Below are 21287 nucleotides of genomic sequence, written 5' to 3' on the forward strand. Positions count from 1 at the left end.
CCTAAGAAACTGTTCCGTGGAAAACTGGAAATGGTTTTCTGAAAGGAGTTCGGTTTAACGGTAGATTCATCCCATTTGGTCTTAAAAAGTCATGATTCTTACTCAAGGTTGAGATTAATTCCAGCAGCAAATCGTTTCAGTTTCAAGTGTAAGCACCTTTCATTTACCAGGTGCAAATTTGGCCCCAAAACAAACGATGCCTTCATGGATGATACAGTTCACACCCATGCTTGCCCACTGTAAGCCCTTGTTTCTTCTGGCAAACCAAATTGCAGCCATGAACGGTGGCAGCAGCAGGGAGGCTTTCTTGATCAAAATGAATGGGTTAAAAAAGGAACTCTAGTAAAGGCTCCACTGGTCTTTTGTGTTTTAACAATGAGAGGAAGCTCTGCCTAGTTTGAGGAATTTCCCACGTCTCCAATTCAGACTTCGGAAAACTGCTTTATTAAGCCTGTCTGAGAGGTGTTAAAAAAATAAAAATAATCAAGGAGATTAGGATAAAGTTATCTTCCCAGAGCCTACTTATGTTCTGTTTGCTTGTTTTTTAAGCCTGGATCACCAGAGGCAAACTCAGAGGAATCTAGGGAAGTTAAATAATGATGAATGTCAAATACTCCCACTGGATCCCTGCTGAGCTGAGCTGTTACTGAGTTCAGTCAGGTGTCACCACTACACAGATGCTTAAGATGCGCCCCTAAATTTCCTTATGCACCACTTCATTCTGCAATGTTGCTAGACATCACAAGAAAGATGAAGTGACAGAAATAGATGAGGAATTTTCTGGGTGAGAGGAAGGTCTATGGGTTGAGAAATGCCATTTTTACTGTGCAACAGCAAGTGATGGGGCAAGGAGAAATGGAACCTCAGGCTTTCAAATTCCCAACACCCTTTCCCTTGCTATTCCCTTGCCTGTTACAAGCTCATTGCCTCCCATAAAACTGTCACTGAAAGCGAGAGTCACAGCATTCAAACAATGACATCTTTCTTCCCCAAAGCTGGAAGCTCCTTATGGAGGTAGGTGCGCATCACTTCCCCACTGACAGGGAGTGAGCAGCAAGGTTGTACAAGGTCACTACGCAGCTGTGTTTTTTCTGAATCACAATCATTTAAGCAACCAGTCGATACTGGTGCACCAGAGATGTTTGGATGGAGCAGGACTTTTGGGGTTATAGACATCAATGGAGTTGAAAGCATCAGAAAGCACCTGTGCATCCCCCCCGACATTGAGCACTGCCAACAGCACACCAGCACTCAAACACAGCACCGTAAAACTGTCTTTTATTTAAGCAGCTCAAAGCACAGGTAGAAAATAATGGAAAGATAAGTGTGACACTCAAAGACAGTAAGTACACAGCAGTGTCTCAGCCTGTGGCCATGGATGCCCCAAGTCCCCCTCCCCTGTCAGCAAGCATCACCTAATATGAAACTGAAAGGAGATGCAACAGATTGCTCTTCAAAGAAACAAACCCACCATTTCATGCAGCTGACAACATTACAGTCCCTGTTATCTATATTGCAAATCCCAGCCAGTGTGAGCATAAAACAAAGTGAAAAAAATCCAAATGCTGTTGCAGTTGATCTGATTTTTTTCTGAAACTCTGCAGCATGCCTCAGGAGGTGATAAATGCAGTCCAGACTAGCACAGTATTTCTCTGCACGTCCCTCTTCACCCCGCACTTCCACTCGATTGCTCATAGCCTCTATTAAAACGCACTAGCCAAGTTAACAGACAGCACTTTGTCAGAAGCTTGAATGGTTTAATTCATACCCTGAAAAGCCAAAAGCGTCCTACAGAAAACTGTCAACTAATCACCACAAAAAAAACTATGGGCTGATTGCAGTTCTCCCAGTAGAAATCTGCGGCAGGTTTGCCAGTCATGCAAAACTTGCACTGCAATGTCAGAATCTGGCCCTGCAAATTCCTTTAAGTCAACTTCACCTTCCCCAAATTGTCCAACCACACAAGGAGACCGATGCTACATTTTGCACACGTCTTCCATACCTGTAAGACAACGAGTGCTGGTCGTGACCGAGTTTCTTCCAAACTTGTCCTCCTGTGCTGGGAAGGTAAATTCCCATCCAAGTGTCAACTTCTGCTTTAGTCTCTGCCCTTTGTTTTCCCAGGAGCTGGAGACACACCTGCTTTTCCGTGCAGGCTGTTGGTTGTTGGGTTCGGTGTTTGTTTTTTGTTTTGCTTTTCTTTTTGGAACAAATTAAACAGCCTGCGAGCAGTTCTCAGTCAGCGAGAGAGAGAGCACCTTTTGGCTTGTGGTGATTTAATCAAGCAAAGCCCGTGACCTCCCTTTCCTGCGATCAGTGGGAACCGATCCCTTCTCCACCAGCAACGGGGTGGGGTTGCAGCTAAAAAACGCAAGCCTGAAAGCACGGTGCTGGATGGGCAGGGCAGATCTTCCTTCTCCGTTTGTTGTGTCAGAGAACACGGTGATTCCTGCTGGTCCAAAACACGGAGATGACCTCTGGCCAGGAAGGAACCTAGGAAATATTTTCTAAGTGATTTCCTGCCGTGGGGGGGAAAGTGGATGCAAGGGACACATGGGCGGGGGTGCTAACAGCTGCTGGGGAGTGTCATTTCAAGATGAGGGAAACACTTTTTTGGCCATCAGGGCTGTGGAAGTAAAAGAAATTGCTTCTTTTTTGTGTTGTTTTTTTTTTTTTTTTTGTTAGGGTACACTGTTGTAAGAGCCTCCATTGGCACTATACACAGTGACCTGGGGTGTAAGTTGTGCGAGTGCTTCTCAGACTTTCAGCTATGGTGCCTTTCATGGTAACAGGTGCTGAGATACCTGCAAACGAATATAGGAGAGCCTTTCCACACCGAGCTCATGTTCAGTGGCACCCCAGCAGTGCAGCTGTGGCACAAGGGCTCCTTGTCAAGGTGCAGAAGAAATCAGGTTCATGCATCCAGATGGATGGCTACCTGTGGAATGGGCCCCTAGCTGTGCTGTGCAGGTTCTTCTGCCTCACACTGGGGCCTCCATAGTGGGATTTTCATGCACTAGCCAAAAGACTGCACCCCAGGAAGGTGGGGATGGTTCCCCAAGGCTCAGTCCTGGTTATCCTGATAAACTGAAGGACACCTTCTTGCTTTTGTCTCTCCTGGCTTTATACCATCTCTGATGTTCTTGCAAGATAACACACTACAGCACCATGGCCCAACATCAAGCCACCAGATGGCACAGGGCATGTGCCATCTGTGATGAGTATTGCATTCTGGAGGTATCAGCTTCTTCTTGACTCTGGAAGTAGCTGAGAACAACTGGTCTCCCTCTGTTTCAGGGTCTAAGTGGGGTGTATCTGAACCATCTTTCTAAGGATGTCTTAAGATGAAAAATTGTATACAGGACTCCAGAATCTAGAGATAATAACATCCTTCTTTCTGGACACAAGACAAATTTATTTCAGTAAGCTGGTAACTTCACACAGGATCTTTTTAGTTGATCTGGTTCATGCTATAAAAGCAAGAAGGGACATCTGGACATTTCCCTGCTGAATACACCTCACCCACATGCTCACTGACATAAAAAGAGAGAAAGGAAGAGACAGAGAGGGAGTCCCTGGGCTGTGTACCCCATCTTTACATGCTTTCAATTCATATTTCCTTATATTTAACAGCAGCCTCTATACCTAAGAACAGTCATTTCATTTCAGTGAGCTTTTTAGTTTCATTTCCTTTTGTGTGGCTAGTGGTGAAGTTTTATACCTATTAAACTAATTCTGCTGGCTGGGATGAGTAAAATATGAAGGTTGGGACATCTAGGAAAGAAAAAATTGCTGCGATACTTTAATTAGAGTGACAGAATTATTATTTCTTTAAAGTAGATAATCCAAGTGATAATTTTTTTAATTACATAGGAAGTGCTCATAGTATGTTTATTGCTCAGTCTTGTTTGCCTGATTTTTCTTCCCATTGCAGTTTGCTGGTGGGTTTGGTGGTGGGTGGAGGATGGTTTCCACCCCCATGGTAGTTTCCAAGGTTTCAGAAATGTTCCTGTTCAAGATAAGTTCTTTGAGAGCATCTTCAAGAAAGCCTGGGGCAGATCTTGCTGTCACTTCTGGGACCTGGAGAGAAATAGTTACTCTAGAGAACAGTTAGATAAATACCTAAAACAGTTCAGAAGGAAGTATCTAAATTGGCTCAGACCAGAGATGCTTATTCTCTCTAGTGACTCACGGGAGCCTTGAAGTAGCTCAGGAGCAGGTGTTTACACTGCTGGCATTTCCAGGGAAGTGAGATGAACACAACTCTTTGTGGAAAGACCTTGCTGCAGTCAAAGTGTCATTATGTTATGCAAAATGGAATGGCTCTTTGGACTCCAAGATAAGAGCTGACAGGCATGGGTCAGCAACAGCACCATCCAACAACAGTTTGATCTGCCAGAGTGTAGGCTGCTGCTTAGGCTGGACATACAAATTTTGAAGGGAACAAGGAAAGCCTGAACTTTTGGTGTTTGAGCAGGCATGAGTAAATGTAAGCTATGCCAAGGTATGGATTAATCTGTTTTCGAGATTGCGAAACGATCCCAGGACCTCTGAAGAGTCCTATGATCTCTTTTCTTATATCCTGTGCTCTGTCTTTGCATAGTAAAGCTTAATCCGTTCTTACAGCACTGAGCACTGTGGGGCTCTGAAGTTGGTTGGGGCATCTCAGTACAACTATATCCAATATAGACCATTAAATGCCACAGGTCACTACAAGGATGATATAGCAAGTATGTCACAAGCTGTACTGTCATCAAGGAGTGTCATGACCAAACGAGCTGCAACTCTTCAATGTGCACGGGGACAGTAAAGGGATATTTTGGTTGTCCCGGTGACCCTGGCAGAGAGCGAGGAATTAACCTTTGCTCATACCGGGGACAGCAAATCCTGTGTCGCTTCGCTCTAATGTGCTGAGAAGGAAGGAAGTAATGAAATGTCTCATTATACATCTGGCTTGCACAATATATTTAGAACTGATAGTGGGGCTGAAGGCTGCACGGTTTTGTACCAAAAGAAGCAACATGCTCTGAACTGCCCCACTGCAGCCAGTGGTCAACTGAAACTATCTGTATGAATAAGGTCCCTGAAGATTACATTTTTCCTGAAGTGCCAGGAATTCATTGCAGTGATAGAATGATTAATCTGGGTATTTGGAGTAACGCTGCCATTGCCCAGCTGTATGGGCTTCTTTTACGTTTAAGTGACTTGGGTTTATAATGCAGGGGGGGGGGGGTAGGTTAATTACCACACTTGTATGAATTTTGTCATAGGAGAATGATGACTACAGTTACGTGTAATTATAATTATATGTTATTTACATTATAATTCCATATACATATAACATATTAAAAAAGCACAAAATGCTAAATGGCTTTTTAATCTTCCAGAGAAAAGCACAGAACAAAGCAAATGTGGGAAAACGAAGCTGAAAAAATCTGAATTAAAAGCAAAGGTCTATATTATTAAAAATATCAGCAATCAACCATATATGCAAACTTCCATGCAATTCATTAATACTTGACACCTTCATATCACAGCTGGGTGCTTTCCTATATGAGTTCTTTCATTTTTCTTCATTATTGGTTTTATTGGCTTAGATAGACGCAACTATCTGACATCCCTAATACAGGACCTGCTCTTCCAGTCTTTAGGCTTGCTGGAGCTCTGTTATTATTAAATTAGGGATCTGGGTGCTTCAGCGGACTGTGGTTTTAACAACACGTTTTGTCTGGGGTTATATAAAGCTTCATGTGCTAAAATCAGTATTGACGATAGGCAACCAAGAGCCTTCACAATTGATAGGAAATCTCAATGCAGAAACCCAGGCCAGGGTAGGGCCTTCTGCAGAATGATGGAGAACTCATTGAGCTCTTGTGAAAACCAATAAAGGAAGTGGAAAACGCCTGTAACGAGTAGCCTTTGTGTTCATGCGATTGTTGGATTTCCCCTAACAGAAAACATGTAGTAATTCCTCCAGGGATTTTGGAGTCCCTGCTCACAAAGGGCAACCCACCCATCCCTTTCTGAAACTTCAGGCAGCTTCCTTTGGTTCAGCCGGGCCTTGTTGAAAATGGACAGCTCCAGACAATGTCCTGTTTTCCCGTCCTTTCTTCTGACAATGGACAATGAAGGGAATGCTTTTTGATGGTGCATTACCCAACAGAAGTGATCACCTGATGGGTTTGGGTGTGGAGAGCTCTGCAGAGCTGCAGTTTACATGACGTGGGGCTTGAGGATTCCGTACAATGCAGTGTGCTGTGAATTTCCCACTCATTATTGTAATTATAAAAGTTGTTAATAGAAGTAATACTAACGACACAGAGGAGCCCAGCAGTCAGGAGGATACCTTTATGTGGAAGGTGTACAGACCCAGAGGTCCTGGTCCCAACAGCAGGACGAATAGCAGCTAAAAAACATGTAGTTGTGACACTTAGGGACATGATTTAGCGGTGGACTTGGCAATGCTGGGTTAACGGTTGGACTTGATGATCTTAAAGGCCTTTTCCAACCTAAACAATTCTAAGATTGCATAAAGATACACAAATGGGACAGGACAGGGACACAGGAATGGCCATGGTCCTGGCATTTCAAAGAGACAAGCTAGGACAATGCTTAGGCTAGACATGTGCAAGAGCAGACAGCAGCCGAAGGAGATGGTAGAATGTTGTCGTCATCCAGGTGGTGCCATCAGCAGTGACATGGCCTGGACCCAGGTGGGGTTGGGGGGAAGGGGTTTTCTGCTGGAGCTGGAATCAAGCAGAACCTGCAGGATTTAGGCAGGGCGTGAATGGGAGCTTTTGAAGAGTTAAAGCTCCAGTAGTGCAGAGACTTCGGCATGGGAGTGACCTCATGTACATGAAGAATCCCACTAGGATTGCTTTCAGGGCCAAGACCTTTCTTTTGAAGTCTGGTCAATGTGGCATGTAGTCCAGTATGGTGGGGAAGTTGATGTGTTAGTTTATGGTCAAAAAAATGGTATTCCTCTAAGGCAAACGGGAGAGGGTAGGGAAAGAGCTCGAGGAGCATTTTGTCTCATCTTAGCCCCATGACAGGCACAAAAGTGGGGAGGAAGACTATATGTATACTGCCTTTTCTTATGTTCTTATGCTCCTTTCACTTACCCTAGTTAGTACTCAATTTATGAGAGAGAGGAAGCTTTACACAGACAGGCATTAGGATAATAAACTTGCCCAAGAAGATATGGATTTAAAATCCTTGCTCTGACAGCAAACATCATATATGATACCACACTACAATACCTTGGGCAGGTCCTCAAAAGTGTTTACCATGCTTATGAAGGTAAAGAAGAAGGGATCTGTTATCTGTGAGAGGCTCCAAGATGAAAGAATGTGGGCTGTGCAACCACTACTAATTCACATTGAACATGTGCTGGCTGAAGTACATGTCAGTGAGTTGCATATATATTTAGTTCATGGATTTGCATAACCTTTCTGGTGAAAAGTCCTTTTGACCCAGTCAGAACATATTTATGCACCATGGTGGTTACTGGTAAAGAGCATTCTGGTCATACAGCTGCTTCCCAGTCATCTTTCTGCCCTAGATGCCCATCAGCTCACCACAAATCCAAAGCGGACATGAGACAGCAGAGGTCTGATCCCTCCATGAGAGCTGTGGAGTCACCACATGGATGACTAGAGGTAATTGAGCCCAAAGAAAGGCAAATACAAAAAGGATTTATGAATTCCAGCTTGCAGAGAGTCCATATACCTATATACAGCCCATTCATTCAGCAAGCCATTTCCTCTTTCGCATAGAAAATAACTAGCCAAAACAGAAACTTCTGGCTATACAGAAACCTTCATATTTGACAAAATTCCTGGTGAAAGGCACTTTGCTTGTGTTAATTCCTTCCCTGACAACTTTTAGATTGACCACACAGTTTCTCTGAAGGACAGAGATACTGTCATCTCTTGTAATCTGATTTTTTTTGTCAGACCAACGACCCCGTTGAGCCAGACAGGAGACCTGTGAGTTGACTGATGGTATTAAGAAGGGAGGGAGAGTACAGAAATGAGTTGGGGGGCACTGTGAAGAGGTCTGTTGGAAATATAGGAGAGAGCTGGGAACAGGGGCATAGAGAGGACACAGAATGACAGCAAGGTCTAGGGCAGGTGTGGTGGCCTGAATATTGTTATGGTGAGTATTACGGGGAATATGGTGGAACTACACAATGTTGCAGCAGGAGGTGCTGGATATGAATCTGGGGAAAGAATTCATTACTTCTGTGGTTCCTAAGACAGCTTTATCTTTTTACAATTCTATGCCAAGCAGGTGGGAGGTTGCTGAAGAGTCCCAAATGTTCCTGCACCCTGAGGACTCTGAAGAAAGCAGCCTAGGGCAGTGTGCTGGGTGTGAGACACAGCCATGAGCCTTGAGCCAGAGCAGTGGGGAAAGGCACTCTGGGTCCAGTGGAGGGGCATTTAAGCAGGCTTTTGTTGGGGTTACTGGAAGGGGAGAGGCAGTTCACCTGAATTCATGCCTAACGGAGACTTCCTTGTTTGCTTATAGCCCTGTGAAATGGGGAAACTCTGCCCTGTGGCAGCGTGAAGGGTGCAGTTTGTTTTCTGGATAGAGTGGAAGGAATCTGGCACAATTTAGTTACTTATGAGGGGAATGCTGACAAATGCCACCACCACCACCACCACCCTGTGAAGAGCATCCCCCTCTTATTCACCACCTGGTAGAATTTTTGCACTATCACATTCTTGTGGTGGTTGATTAAACTTCCCCCAAGTGCCTTTGCTTTGTGCCTGATCCACCAGCCCATTAGTTGCTTTTTACTCAGGACAGATGGGCCATAAGGAACCAAATTGTCTTGTAGGTTGGGATCACCAGCAAATATCCCAAATTCTGGATAACATGTTACCCTGAACCTTCAAGTGCTTTCTGTTGGCATGGAATCCTCCAGCACAGCTCCTGGATGACTTTCAATAGCATGTTTCCAAGGACTGACAAATTCCCAGGAAAACAAATGGAAAGGCAACTGCTGAGGGACCTAAGACCTGGCTCACAACTGCCTGGGTGGATGCTTAACCCACACAGCAAGGAGAGACCTGGTGCCAGGGAGCAGAAGAAGCTGGCTGCTCTGCATGGCAGGAGCTGAGAGCTGGCAGAGCAGTGCCCTCATTGATGGGCATGGTCCCACAGCACCTGAACAAGGAAAGCAGAGAAGGTCTGGTGACAGTGACTAGGTTCAACCACTGTCCCATCCCCAAATGAGCTCTTAGCAAAGATGCAGGTCCAAGGTGAGTCCAGGAGGCCACGTCAGCAAGTCAGTGTTGGGAACAGCAAGGCACAAGGCTGAGCACACAGGGATGCACAATGTGGCTCGGCCAAGGACCAAGGGCAAAACTTAAATGTAGCTCCTGGGTGAAGGCAGGGTTCCCAGTGAAGTGTCTCCCAGCCTGTTCTCACAACTTAGCCGTCATCCCAGCGGTCTGACCCCTGGTTACACAGATGCACCCTTGCAGAGCTGACCTTGGCTAGACGCAAGCAAAACTCAAAGAGAAGAGGAAAGAGCCTGCAAAGCCTGTTGGTGTTCTCAGGGTCATGACGCTTGCCCTTAGACATCTGAATCTGAATTGGGAATTACTGCTGGGAGCATTTCAGTGTGCAAAGATGCAATTGTACTGCAAAACTCAAAGATGCCTAGAGCAAACGTGAAGAAAGAGGCAGCACCTCACTTCTGAGCACCTGCTCCTACCATAATACTTTCCCTCAGTTCGGTGTCCAGGCTTGCCATTACACATAGGGAGGACCTCTTGCCTTGGGGCTCAGATCCAGCTGAAGCAAGAGTGAAATGCTGTAGAACAGGGTGGTATTGGAATACTAAATGTCTTACGCCTTGCTAGATATGGGACTCTTCTCTGAGCATCCTCACTTAGAGGGTTTTCCTTGGGTTGGGGTCCTCGGTTGCGATAATGGCTTCAGTTTGCTTTCTGTGTTGAAAAAGAAAGAAAAAAAAGGAGAAAGGCTAATAGAGAAAGACAGATCTGGGTAGCCAAAACAAATAATTTCTTTGCAAGGAAAACCCCTCAGTGTTAGAGGCCAAAGCAGTAGATGCCAAAGGGGTCAAATGCCAGACACAACCTTGATGTGCAACTCGGCTCCCCAGATATGAGACCAAAGCGTGAGTTTTGTTTGGCCCCTGTGCTCTCTCGTTTGCTAGTGCCAAAAATGCTTCTGTGGTATGCAGTCGTACTGGTCTGATCCCTTAGGCTGAGCTTGCCACCCATGCAGAGCTCATGCAGGTGTTGCTGAGCAACTGCAAATTGAACCTGAAAGGGTCTGGGTGAGATAAGCGTAGTGGCACGGCCTCGTTCACATCTCTTGGACATGCTGAGGCTGCATCGCATTGGTATCGCTGAAGTAAAACAGGTGCGGGTAGAAGGTGCTGTGTCTACTAACAGTTTTTGTTGGAAAGTCCCTGTGTTTCTCCAAGTAGACAACTCCCTAGCCAGAACTGGGCACCTGTAAGGATGTGAGTACTTAACTGCCACATCAGGTGCCAAGTTCGGTGTCCCTTATCAATATCCCTCTTAAATACTCTGAAAGTCCCAGTAAGCCACTGCCTCAGCCTATCGACATCTCTGTCTGCTCAGTACATACTTGCATAGATCCATGTTCAGCTTTGCAGGTTTGTGAGAGTCCTTTCCCAAGGAGCTCAGCCTGGGCCAGGTCCAGACATCATATACATAGGAAGGTATTTATGAGGATTACAGGCTGTCCCTAGCCAAGCCAAAGATCTTGGGCTGTGTGTGCATTTTATGATTTCTTCCAGACTTGTTTTCTCCCCATAGCCTTTCAGATCTCACCTCTAGAAATGACTGGAACACCTGTGGGACTGTGGCCCAGTTCTGATCACCTGCAGAACAGAACCAGAGAAAAAACTCCTGCTGGACATCCCAAAACCCCTTCAAGAGAGCAAGGGAAATGTAGGACAGGGCAATATCAAACTATCAAATTAATGCATCCTGAAAATGCTGTTTATGGATTTAAAAGGTTGGTTTGTTTATTAACCAGCACACCTGGCCCTTTTATTACTGCAGCACAAAGGCGGTTCTTTCTTCATGGTTAGCACAAAAATGGAGAATTATCAACAGTGGACTGTGTACATGAAAATAAACCTGGTCTTAGGTTAGGGTGTGCATTCAGCAAGCTCAGCTGACGTGGGGCACGGGTTTGACCTTCTTGCTGGTCCCAGCTGAACAGAGAGGACAGCAAACACTCGGCTTGAATTTCCTCTCACACCAGTTTTGCACCATTATTTTACTAGCACTAGTGTAAATCATCCATTTGCAAGGGTGGATGGAGGGGAGGACCGGACCTGTGGACTGGCAGGTGGAATCCCTTCTCTGGGACTCTTCCTCCTCAAGACCCAGATCACGGAACGTGCTGATCCTTATGGAAGGGCTGATCCATCACAGGCTCTCCCCCAGTCCATTTCTTGGAGTGCCCAACCTGCCTGAGGGGCTGGGGAATGGAGGATGAAGATAGCTGAGACCAGAGGTGGTTGAAAGCTGGAATTTCCCTCCAGCTGAAATCACGTACTGTAAAACATATATCCTGCTCTGGGACCTTAAACAAGAAGCTTTAATAGGGTCTCTAAGAGAAGGAATTATAGGGAAAAGTATTTTGAAAGAAACAAAATACTTTCTTTTATTTTTCTGATAAATGATACTGGGATTGAAAGAGAGGCTTATCCATGGGCACTTGAGCACTGGGAGAAAATTGTCCTGGGCCAAGGGGCTGAGAGCCTTCCACCAGGTGCAGAAGTAGTTCTTGTTGCTTGTTGAGTATCCCAGGTGTGCAAGATGTGGTTTCCAGGTATCTAAGATGCCTTGGCTCCCTAGCAGGGGTCTGAGACACCCTAGGACCCTCAGCATGGGAGAGCTCTGCTGGGCAGAGTTTTCCCTGGAGATATCACTGATGGTGGCTAGGGCTCACCAGCGGTGAGAAAGCAGGCTGACTTCTACAACACATACCCCTGTCAGTGTTTCATCCATAGTTTTGAGGAGTCAGACTCATTTCCACAAGGCTTCATTTGCGACAAAATAGCATTTCTCAGTTAAAACAAAAAAACAAAAAACCAAGATGACCCACAAGCTTTCAGCACTAGCTTTTCTCCTTGGTCCCATCCGCACACAAGGCTGATCCAGAGCAAACCTTTTACCTTTGCCTGGGTCAGTTGTACATTTCCTGCAATTATTGTTTGCCTGCTATCCTTCCTGTTACGAAAGGGAAGCTGGCAAGATAAATTTTTTGAGACTAGTCTACACTTGAAAGCACTGGCCCTTATCCTAACCCCAGCAAGGAATGCAGAAGGACACGTGCTGTCACCCAGCACACCTTGGAGGGGTCTCCCAGGGGGTGGGACAGTGCTGCTGGCAGCAGGTGAAAGAGATGCAGCGTAGGGGGAATTTGTTGAATGGATATGGCATCATCCCCTGTTTTCTCTCCTTTCCCCAGATCCCTTGTGCAGCAGCTGGCTCAGCACGCTGCTGGCTCATCCAAATCCACTGTCCTCATGCTCCCAGCACTGTGAGGCAGAGGACAATACGACATAGCGCTGCTGATACACGTAATGGGCTGCTGGTGAGTAGGCACGACCTTGGGAGCTGCGTGGGTAAGCGTCTCGAGCATGGACTTCATTAAATGCATCCCTCTGGCCCTGTAATTGCATGGGGCTTGTGCTCCTGGCATAGATGGGTGGGTTGTGGTCACTGTGGGACCCCTCTTCACTGATGCTGCCTGTCCCAAAAGTAAAGCATCACTCTTCCTCCCACTAGCCAGCACAGGCAAGAGCTGCTCGCTGCTGGCAGGTTTTAGTCCTGCCAAGGAGTGCACACTGCTACCCACCCACACTTATACATTTATTCACATCCAGCTTCAAGAGGCCATGGGACAACACTGGTCTGTGTACGCATGGCCACAATGTCCATTCCCATGGCCAAAAAGCAAGGTCAGATGGGACAGGCACCAGTCTCCAGTGCTTTCTGGGAAGAGCACCTTTTGGCTTCTTCTGTTTTAAAGCTTTAAAGTTGGTCAGATGCTCCCTGTGGAGCATAGCCCAGCTTTCACACCGGTTCTGCTTAAAAACACACATTGATCTCACTCAAAACACCAGCAAATCTGACCAGCCGGAGTTGCGTGCTCATGGGGCTGTAGGTTGCAGATCGTCCAGTTCAGACTACAAAGGATGCTCGGAGGATGTCTCTAAGAGGCCTCAGATGAGCAAACGCTGACTGTCTTATCTTAGGTAAACAGGTGATCCTTTCTGATAAGCAGGCATGATAGAGGCAGGAAGGAGAACGTGAGGTATGGTTGTCCACCAGCATTGCTTAGCTGGGTGAGAAGATAAATCTTGTCTTTTTATGTGGCTGGAAGAGCCAGGGAAGCCTTTCATCCAGCCTGCTCATTTTAAAGGGAAGTGCTTCTGAGAATGCAATATTTACCTAGTACTAATCACAGTCTTTGCCAAGTATTGAAAAAGAAAGGTTTTGCTGTAGTTGGCTGGTGATAGCTTGTCTGTCCACTTTTATGTTAGAATTCCTACAGAAATCCTGAGAGTTTTGTACCAGACTCAAAATTTGCCCAGGCAACTCCAGTCAGCCTTTGGGCTCCTTTCTGATTGGGGAAACGAGGACACGGAGCACTAAGCTATCAGCAATATGCAAAGTCTTTGAGGGACGTAGCTCTTCCAAATAGCAGAATCACTGCCCAGTTCTTCCTGGATCCCCTTCCCAAGTTTAAGATAAACTTTTTGCTGGCACAAAGCTCCAGCAGGACTCCATGGCATGCTACAGCCAAGCTGCCCTAGCAGTTTGCCCCTGCTGTAACTGCCTGCCTCCTCCCCTTCCTTCACTCTTGGCAGATGCCCTGATTCAGCTCACTGAGCCAGTGGGAAACCTCATGGATGTTTGCTGGGCTGGTTTGCGGCCAGCATAGCGGTATGAAGCAAAGCAGCTGATGGAGGAACTGGCTGAACACTTGTGGTGCCACAAGGCAAGGGACAAGGAGTGGACACAGCTAAGAGCATGAGGGGAAGAGATGATCAGCTCTGTTCAAGCCCTCATATATCACATAGACGAGAGGAAAAAATGCCAAGTGAACTCACCCATAGAAATTTTCCTGTTTGAGCAGTTTCAGTAGCAAATTTGTATCTTCCTTAATTAAATATTTTATTCAGAAAGGAATTTTGTGCAGTTCTACCAAGAATTCCTTGGTTTATGCAGACAAGCAAGAGGTTTGCACAGACACTTCTCATGTGACCTCAGGCACAGCAGCAATGACTTTCTTCACTTGTAAAGGACAAATCCTTTTAAATCAGTTCATTGCTCCCCTTTGGAACTATGCAATTCCATTTTGCTCCCTGAGCAAATGAAAAAAACACTCTGTGTTGTCCAAAGGACTGCTTTGTACTGCAAATGAATTTCCCTTCAAGGACTCTCTAAATCCCTGTGCACATGAGAAGTATTAAGGGAATTAATGAACATCTTGTTCATGCTAGTCTTCCAGCGGTGCTTGCTCCCTGCTACCCAGAGCTGCTCTGTTTGCCCCATGCTTTTTCCAGCCATCAAGCAGCAGCTCCGGCTGGGTCTCATCCTGCTCCATGGCCATAGCTCTTAGGGAGCTGTGGCTGGGTCAGTGCAGCTTTTCTGGTCCCACAGTGAGCAGAAACTGGAGCTTGCCTGGTGCTCTGCAAGTCCATGAGAACCTTTGGGCACAGAGGGACCCCAGGGACAGACAAGGTCCTCGTGGGAGTCACGCAAGCTGGCCTGTGTTTATACAGCATCATACAAAATACAGCAGCACAGCTGCACATGGCCCTTGGTGTTTAGGGAGTGAGGTTCTCATTAATTTTATTAGTGCAGCAGCTTTTTTGCATTCAAGAGCTAAAATTCCCTGTTCTCTCACAGGGAGAGTGAGTTCCCCCGGGCTTTAGGGTAGCCACCAGTTAATAGGATTTAACAGGTACACACCAGAGGTGGGCTCAAATGTGGGAGCTCACTTAGAGACCACTCATCTGGAGTCCCCCCAGCCAGAGACCTGCGAGAAGGAAACCAAACTGGGCACTGCTTCTCCGGTGCATTGGCAAAGGATGAATCAGTTGATTTTACAAACAGTGTTTTTTCAAAGGAAGAAAAGAAAATGATAACAGGAAGATAATAAGTAACACAGGATGCCTAATCACTTCTGCAAAGCTTGATGATAACTTATCTCAGCGTCCCCAGGGAGGCAACTGTGAGATCAAAAGCTCTTGAAGTGAGAAGGTGCATTTCTAGTGCAAGGAACTGTGCAGGTCCCTGAAGCCTCACAGCGTCGCGGTGTGTGGTGGCTGGAGGGCCTGAGCAAGCCGCATGGGAGGGGATGGCAGATGCAACACAGCCAAAATCTGCAGGGTCTGCCCCTAGAGAGAGGTGTGTGGAGAAAGCAACTCCTGTGAGTAGTTACGCATCAGTGAGGGGCAATTTTGCTGCTCACTCTGACCCCCCAGCTGGCAGCTGGAGATGGGCTTGGTCCAGCATGTTTGTTCCAGTCTACTTGAAACAATCCTTGGTATTTATGGCTGATTCAGAGCCAAAAGTATGTCCAACATCCAGTCAGCTGGCTTTTCTCTGAGATAAACAAATCAAATCAACCTTTAATTGAATCCCCTTCTGCCGAGACAAACTGGAGCTCAAGCACTGGGATTTCCTTGGATTGTTCCCACTGGTGAAACTTTTGGCCAGTTTTGCTCTTGCGTCTGGCACTTCTTGATGACTTCATATAGAGCTGTATGCAAATTGGCGTAATGAACTGGGGATGCTTTCAGCTGGGCGAGGGCAAGGCAGAGCATCAAGCCATCAGTGCAGTGTGTTCAGGCTCTGACACCAGTCAAAGGTAGCAGGCCAGGCAGCTAGTGCCAGCAGCTACTGTAGATATGGCACTTCGTGGATTAGGCTGCTTTTTCCACCATCCCACCATGCTTAGTCACTCTTGTGTAATGCAAATTGCCCTGTGAAAAAACTTCAGAGCAAGGAGCCCCTGAACCTTGGGAAGCTTCTGCTCCACAGGGAGCTCAGTCCTCCATGTGAGTGCTGTGTGCCTCCATCAGTGGATGGTGGGGAGCAGATAGATGCCCCCAGCAGCCCCCCACACCCATAGGGATATGAACCCCTGGGGTAATGCTGGGCAGCTGGGACAGGGCTATGTCAGCACTGGCCAGAGGCCTTCAAAGGCACCTCCCTAGGTCTGATTTCTCCCCTACCAAAATGGCTGGTGTAGGTTTGCTGCAGGTCTGGAAGTGCTGGCCAGGTTCAATCAAGAGTCCAGGTCCTTAAGCAAATTGAGGTGATGAAGCAGGTTAGGCTGAAAAGTCAGCCTGCAGGTCAAGGTCGGGGTCAGGGTCAAGGTCAGGCTTAGGCACAGCCCAGCGGTCACCAGACAAGTCCCTATGGGTGAGGCAGGTCCAAACGATGGGGAACAGTCCTCAGCTGTGCCATCTCCAGGCTGGCAGCCAAACCACTAAAGGGGATGCACTGAGGATGCTGCCAGTACCTAATTTCCAGGCAGGGGAGATGCGTCCATAGCAGCAGCCCACCATCACCACAGCCAGGCTGAGACCACCCCTCCGTCATCTTCCTCCCAAGCTGGTAGGTTGCTTTGGATGAGAACTCAGGCTCAGAAGAAGCCTTTCGCAGCAATGAGGTGCAGATGCTATGCAGGACGGCAGGTATGGGTAAAATATTCACAAACCCAACACTTTTACCCAACTGTGTCGACTCTTGCAGCTCCGGCCTTTCGCAGCAATGAGCCTTCACTCACCACGTACGGCCCTTCCTAAGTCACAGGTCCCACAGAAACCTTGTGCTCTTCCTCCCTCCTTTAAAAGGTGACAAGAAGGAGCAACATGTTCCTTTCTGTGGTGACAAAGGACCACTCGTGGTCACTCGGACTGCCTTGGCTGCTCCCCATCCTGTGGACAGCCTGCCACCTTGTGTTGAAAGCTGAGGACTATCAAGGTGGGTTTGCTCGGGGCACTGAAAATGCCTCAGGCTTCACTTCTTTGGCTTGCATTTAGGACTCCTAAAGCCCAGAAGAAATGGAAAGGAGCTTGAGAAGCTCAGCTCTGTGGGGGATTCAGGGGATGCAACAGAAATAGCCTCAGTGTCCCCAGCCCTGACTTTGGTGGTACAGTTGCTTTTGGGTAGGTCATTGCATGGCATTTCTCTCCCCAAGCAAGGGAGATCATCTCCTGGGTCCACAGCAGCTATTTTGGACTGTCCTGCTACAGTGGAAGATTTTGATCCATTCAGGCTGATGCCATACAGTGGCATTCCCTGCAATTGGACATGACCTTTCTTGCCCTTGAGCCTGGCCCGTAATTTGCAGCACCCATACTAAAAAGCCCATGGAAGCTCCATTGCTTTGCTTCGCTAAAGGCCTCAAGCATCATTGAAGTGCTCATGGGTGCTAGAGACAGAGATATGGGCTCCAGGTACAACGTATGGGACATCAGCGTCCACTGAGTGGTGGCTGGAGGCCAGGCCATATGTTCAGGGCACCTCGCACAGTCCTAAATACCTGTGGGAACCAAGGGCTTCAGGTCCTTACACACCTCAGGGGCTGCATCTCAAACTAGACCCTGCTCATCTTCCACTTGTCTCCTTTTACTTTCTCAAGTCTTAACGAGCATAAAGTGTTCATTAGAGAGGATAATGTTTATAGGGTGTAAGATTCTTTCACAGATCATTTTTTCATTTTTCTAAATGCTCCTAAGAGTGTGACAAATTCTTCTCATAAATCCTATTAGTGGTTAATGAACCCAGAGGGAGATGTGCCATCATCTTGCTGAGCTCTGCTGTAGCTTTCTGCAGAGGTACTCTTTTATTTCTCCTATCTTTCATGGTTTCTTTCATATTTTTCTTTTTTTCACCATCAGCCTTTCCACCCTCCTTATGCCATTTTCCTCCCGTCCCTGTTCTTGCTGCAAGCGGCATCATGTGCCACGTATACCTCATCCATGGGACTGGCAAACAGCAAACATGAGGTTCAGATGCTATGCAGGACGGCAGGTATGGGTAAAATATTCACAAACCAACTCTTTTACCCAACTGTGTCGACTCTTGCAGCTCCAGCCAAGGGGTGATGGCAGCTGGTTTAGCCATGATGCAGCAGGCAGGGAAGGACTGAGCTGGAAAATGGTGATGGGCCAGAGCCAGCTTAGAAATGGAGAAAAACATCATTTTGTCCTCCTGGTTTTGGACTTCACTTCCTACACAGACCTGATTCCTCTTATCCTTGCACAGGCAAAGAGCTGCCCAGCTGAGGAAGGCCGTGTTCTGAGTTACTGACTCACAAGCAATGGTTGGTTTCTGAGATACCTATGTGCTTACCCAGCGGGTGGTGACTCCACCAGGCACAACACAGCGCTCAGCACTGGCATGGACAAAGTTTTTTGGGACTAAGTGGAAGTACCATCTGCTTCCTGAAATGTGTTGGATGTCACATGGCATGTCTGTGTCACGGTTGTAACCCACTGGGGTCACAGCGAGATGGTGCAATTCTGCCTCGTGAGCGACTGCAGTCTGAGCAAGGCAAAGTTGTGCTGCTTTTTCTAAGGTGGCCTTCCCTTTCTTTCTCCTATGGCCAGGCCAGCTGAGAATCAGTCTGCAGGATTAGGTCTCCGTGTACACCCAGATAAACCGAAGGAGAGCTCAACAGCAATGGTTTTTCCTTCTCAGCAGCAAGCTGTGGACACAGTCTGGCAGTGTGGCACCCATTGAATTCTGGCTACAGATTGAAGTCTCTTGACAGCTCGGCTGGAGAATGATACAGGTTTGTTTACTTGCTGGGGCTCCAACTGATGTTCGGCATAGGCCAAGCTGAGTCAAATTTTCGCGTTTTGCTATATATGGCTCGTGCACATCAGGCATGAGGAAACATGCTAAAGCCGCAGAGACTCAGCCATGTGTGCACTCCTTGGTTTCCTTGTTCCTGCATACCTGTGCCGGCTGAGATGGAAGGTAAGGTGATGGCAGACCCTTTTGTCGGTTCAAGGTTGAACTGCTGACCTGCTTATCCAAGTGTAAGAAGATTAAAACATCTTCTAAAGAAGGTCTGAAATCCTTGCTTTTCCAGTAAACAAGCAAGTAAGTGTTTACTGGCCTGCTGTGAAACCCAGCCAAGAAATTGTGCTGAGTGCTAGCAACACTGAAAAATGACCCCACGTCCTCATAGCAGCAGGTCCTTGAATAAGATGAGGAACAAGTAAAAGGCAACTTTCCAATTACTTTAACATGCATAAAAAATCAGGTTGTGCCTGGTCATGGCTTTGTGGTCTTTCAGTGGAATTGCTATTTGGTGCTGCCTTGCTCTTGCATCTTTATTGCTTATTTAAAATGTGCCTCTGCTTGGACTGGAGTTTTGTAATAGTGGCACTTTGGGCTTCCACATCTATTGCCTCCGAAAACATCACATTAAAACTTGTTCAGCTGTACAAATCCCAGCCCTGCAGACAGAATTCAAAACATCGCTGGCGCCTGCCTGGGTTCCCTGTAAAGCACTGACAAAGCTGACCCCAGATCTGCAGTAATGATCACATCCCCGCGACTGTACCCCTGTCACCACGTGCTATGAAAGCACCCTTCTGGCTTCTGCTCCGGGTCAGTAACATCGGCACACACCAGATCTGCTCCACCACTGAACTGCATTGACCTCCGCTCCTCCACCAAAACGTATTTACCTCTAGCCTAGAGCACAGCATTAAATGATTAAATATTTTACTGCCTACAGGAGCTGGGAATGATACTGCTCTCAGGAGGGGCTGGGCTGCACAGGTATTGTGATAATTAGGTTTAACCGATGTCCTGCTCCCTTACTCTAGTGGTACCCAGAACTGCTGGGGGTTATGTGACAAGTGTCTCCTGTCCCAGCTTTGTCCTGCTGTGTGGTGACAGGTGCTCCTCTTTTGCTAGATTTGCTTCATTGTCACTATATAATATCCCTGAAAAGAGGGGGGAAACTCTTTTTTCAGCCCTCGACCACAACCAATAAGATGGCCAGGGAGCCATCCTGTCAAAATTTCCCTCAAACCCCCTAAAATGGGAATCAGGACAGAGCAACTTTCTTCCACCACCTTCCATCTTCTACCCCCACACGCCTTCCCACAGTTCTTGTACTGAGAATCACTGAGAGCGAACCCAACTTAGTAGCACACTTTCTTACACCAAATAGTTGCTTACACACCAAAAGAGTTCCCATGGAGGAGCTACCTGCCACCACCACCTGGCTACAACAGCTGTGAGCTCCCCTGAAGTCTTATGGATGCACATGGTTCCCCACTAGTGTACAGTAGGTAATGGTCTTGGGTTTTTATTGAGGTAGAGGGAGCTGCAAGTGAATTGTGGCTTTTTTCCTTTTGGTTAGAGTTGTAGAAGGCTGTTTCCCAAGTTCAGACCTATCCAAGTGTGGGAAGAGTCACTCTTGGAGGTAAATGGACATATTCTCAGGTCCTGTGTGGAGATCCAGGGAGCTGAGCTCGTGGTTGTGTGTTCAGGTGCTGAGGGATCAAGAAGCATCAAAACTTGTTGAGCTGAGCCCCGCACAGGTTTGCTGGTGTTGGCACCAAGGAACCACGGTGGCTGGTGGTGGCCCTGGACAGCTGATGAGCTATTGGCCCAGAGCAGCCTCTGAATGACTGGGCGACCTGTGGACCCTGTACTGATGGGCAGCAGAGCAGGACCTCGACAAGCTCAGGGATGGGAGGTCAAATCAGCCCTGCAGAGAATCTAAAGGCCAACCCAAACCTAGTCTGTGAGACCAGACAGGTGGCACTGGCTAAAACTTGGCCACTTCTCTGGGTCAAGGACCAAGAATGTGGTCAATCCCATCTAGGTTTTCTTTCTCATCCCTCTCCTGTCTGGACTTTTGTTTTCCCACAATCTCTGGTTTTCCCCTTGTAAAAGGCTTCTGCCTTTCCCTTCAGCAGTCCTGTAGGATGGAGCCGGACCCACGCAGAAGTGTTGAATGTTGCAGAGGTGGAGGCCGGCACCCTGTCAAGGCTGGGCATAAAGCTGGAGAGGGTAACAGTGGGGCACTTGACCGCTTCATGGTATTAAACATCTTCTCTTCCAGCCATACGTGGTGATGTAGACCTGGGACATATTGGTGGGATATGGGAAATTTTTGAGCTCTTGAGGTGCATAGACCACAGGCAGGCAACTCCCGCTTACAGACGAGTGAACAGTAGGTGTAAGAAGCAGTGGGCAAATGCTTCTAAGGCT

General features: G+C 47.2%; 1 protein-coding gene across 2 annotated transcripts in view; it reads right to left on the reverse strand.

Annotated features, from left to right (window-relative positions):
• The window catches only part of ADGRF5 (adhesion G protein-coupled receptor F5), a 47604-nt gene extending 45175 nt beyond the window's left edge, over positions 1-2429 (reverse strand). Inside the window, exon 1 of one of the 2 annotated variants that reach the window (XM_055714480.1) lies at positions 2003-2428. The gene's annotated coding sequence lies outside the window, so the exon portion shown is untranslated. Of the gene's footprint in view, positions 1-2002 lie in introns of both variants that reach the window. The other variant, XM_055714482.1, reaches the window with a different exon arrangement.
• Between the last annotated feature and the right edge of the window lie 18858 nt (positions 2430-21287).

Source organism: Falco cherrug, chromosome 6 (assembly GCF_023634085.1).
Source record: "Falco cherrug isolate bFalChe1 chromosome 6, bFalChe1.pri, whole genome shotgun sequence".
Classification (NCBI taxonomy): Eukaryota; Metazoa; Chordata; class Aves; order Falconiformes; family Falconidae; genus Falco; species Falco cherrug.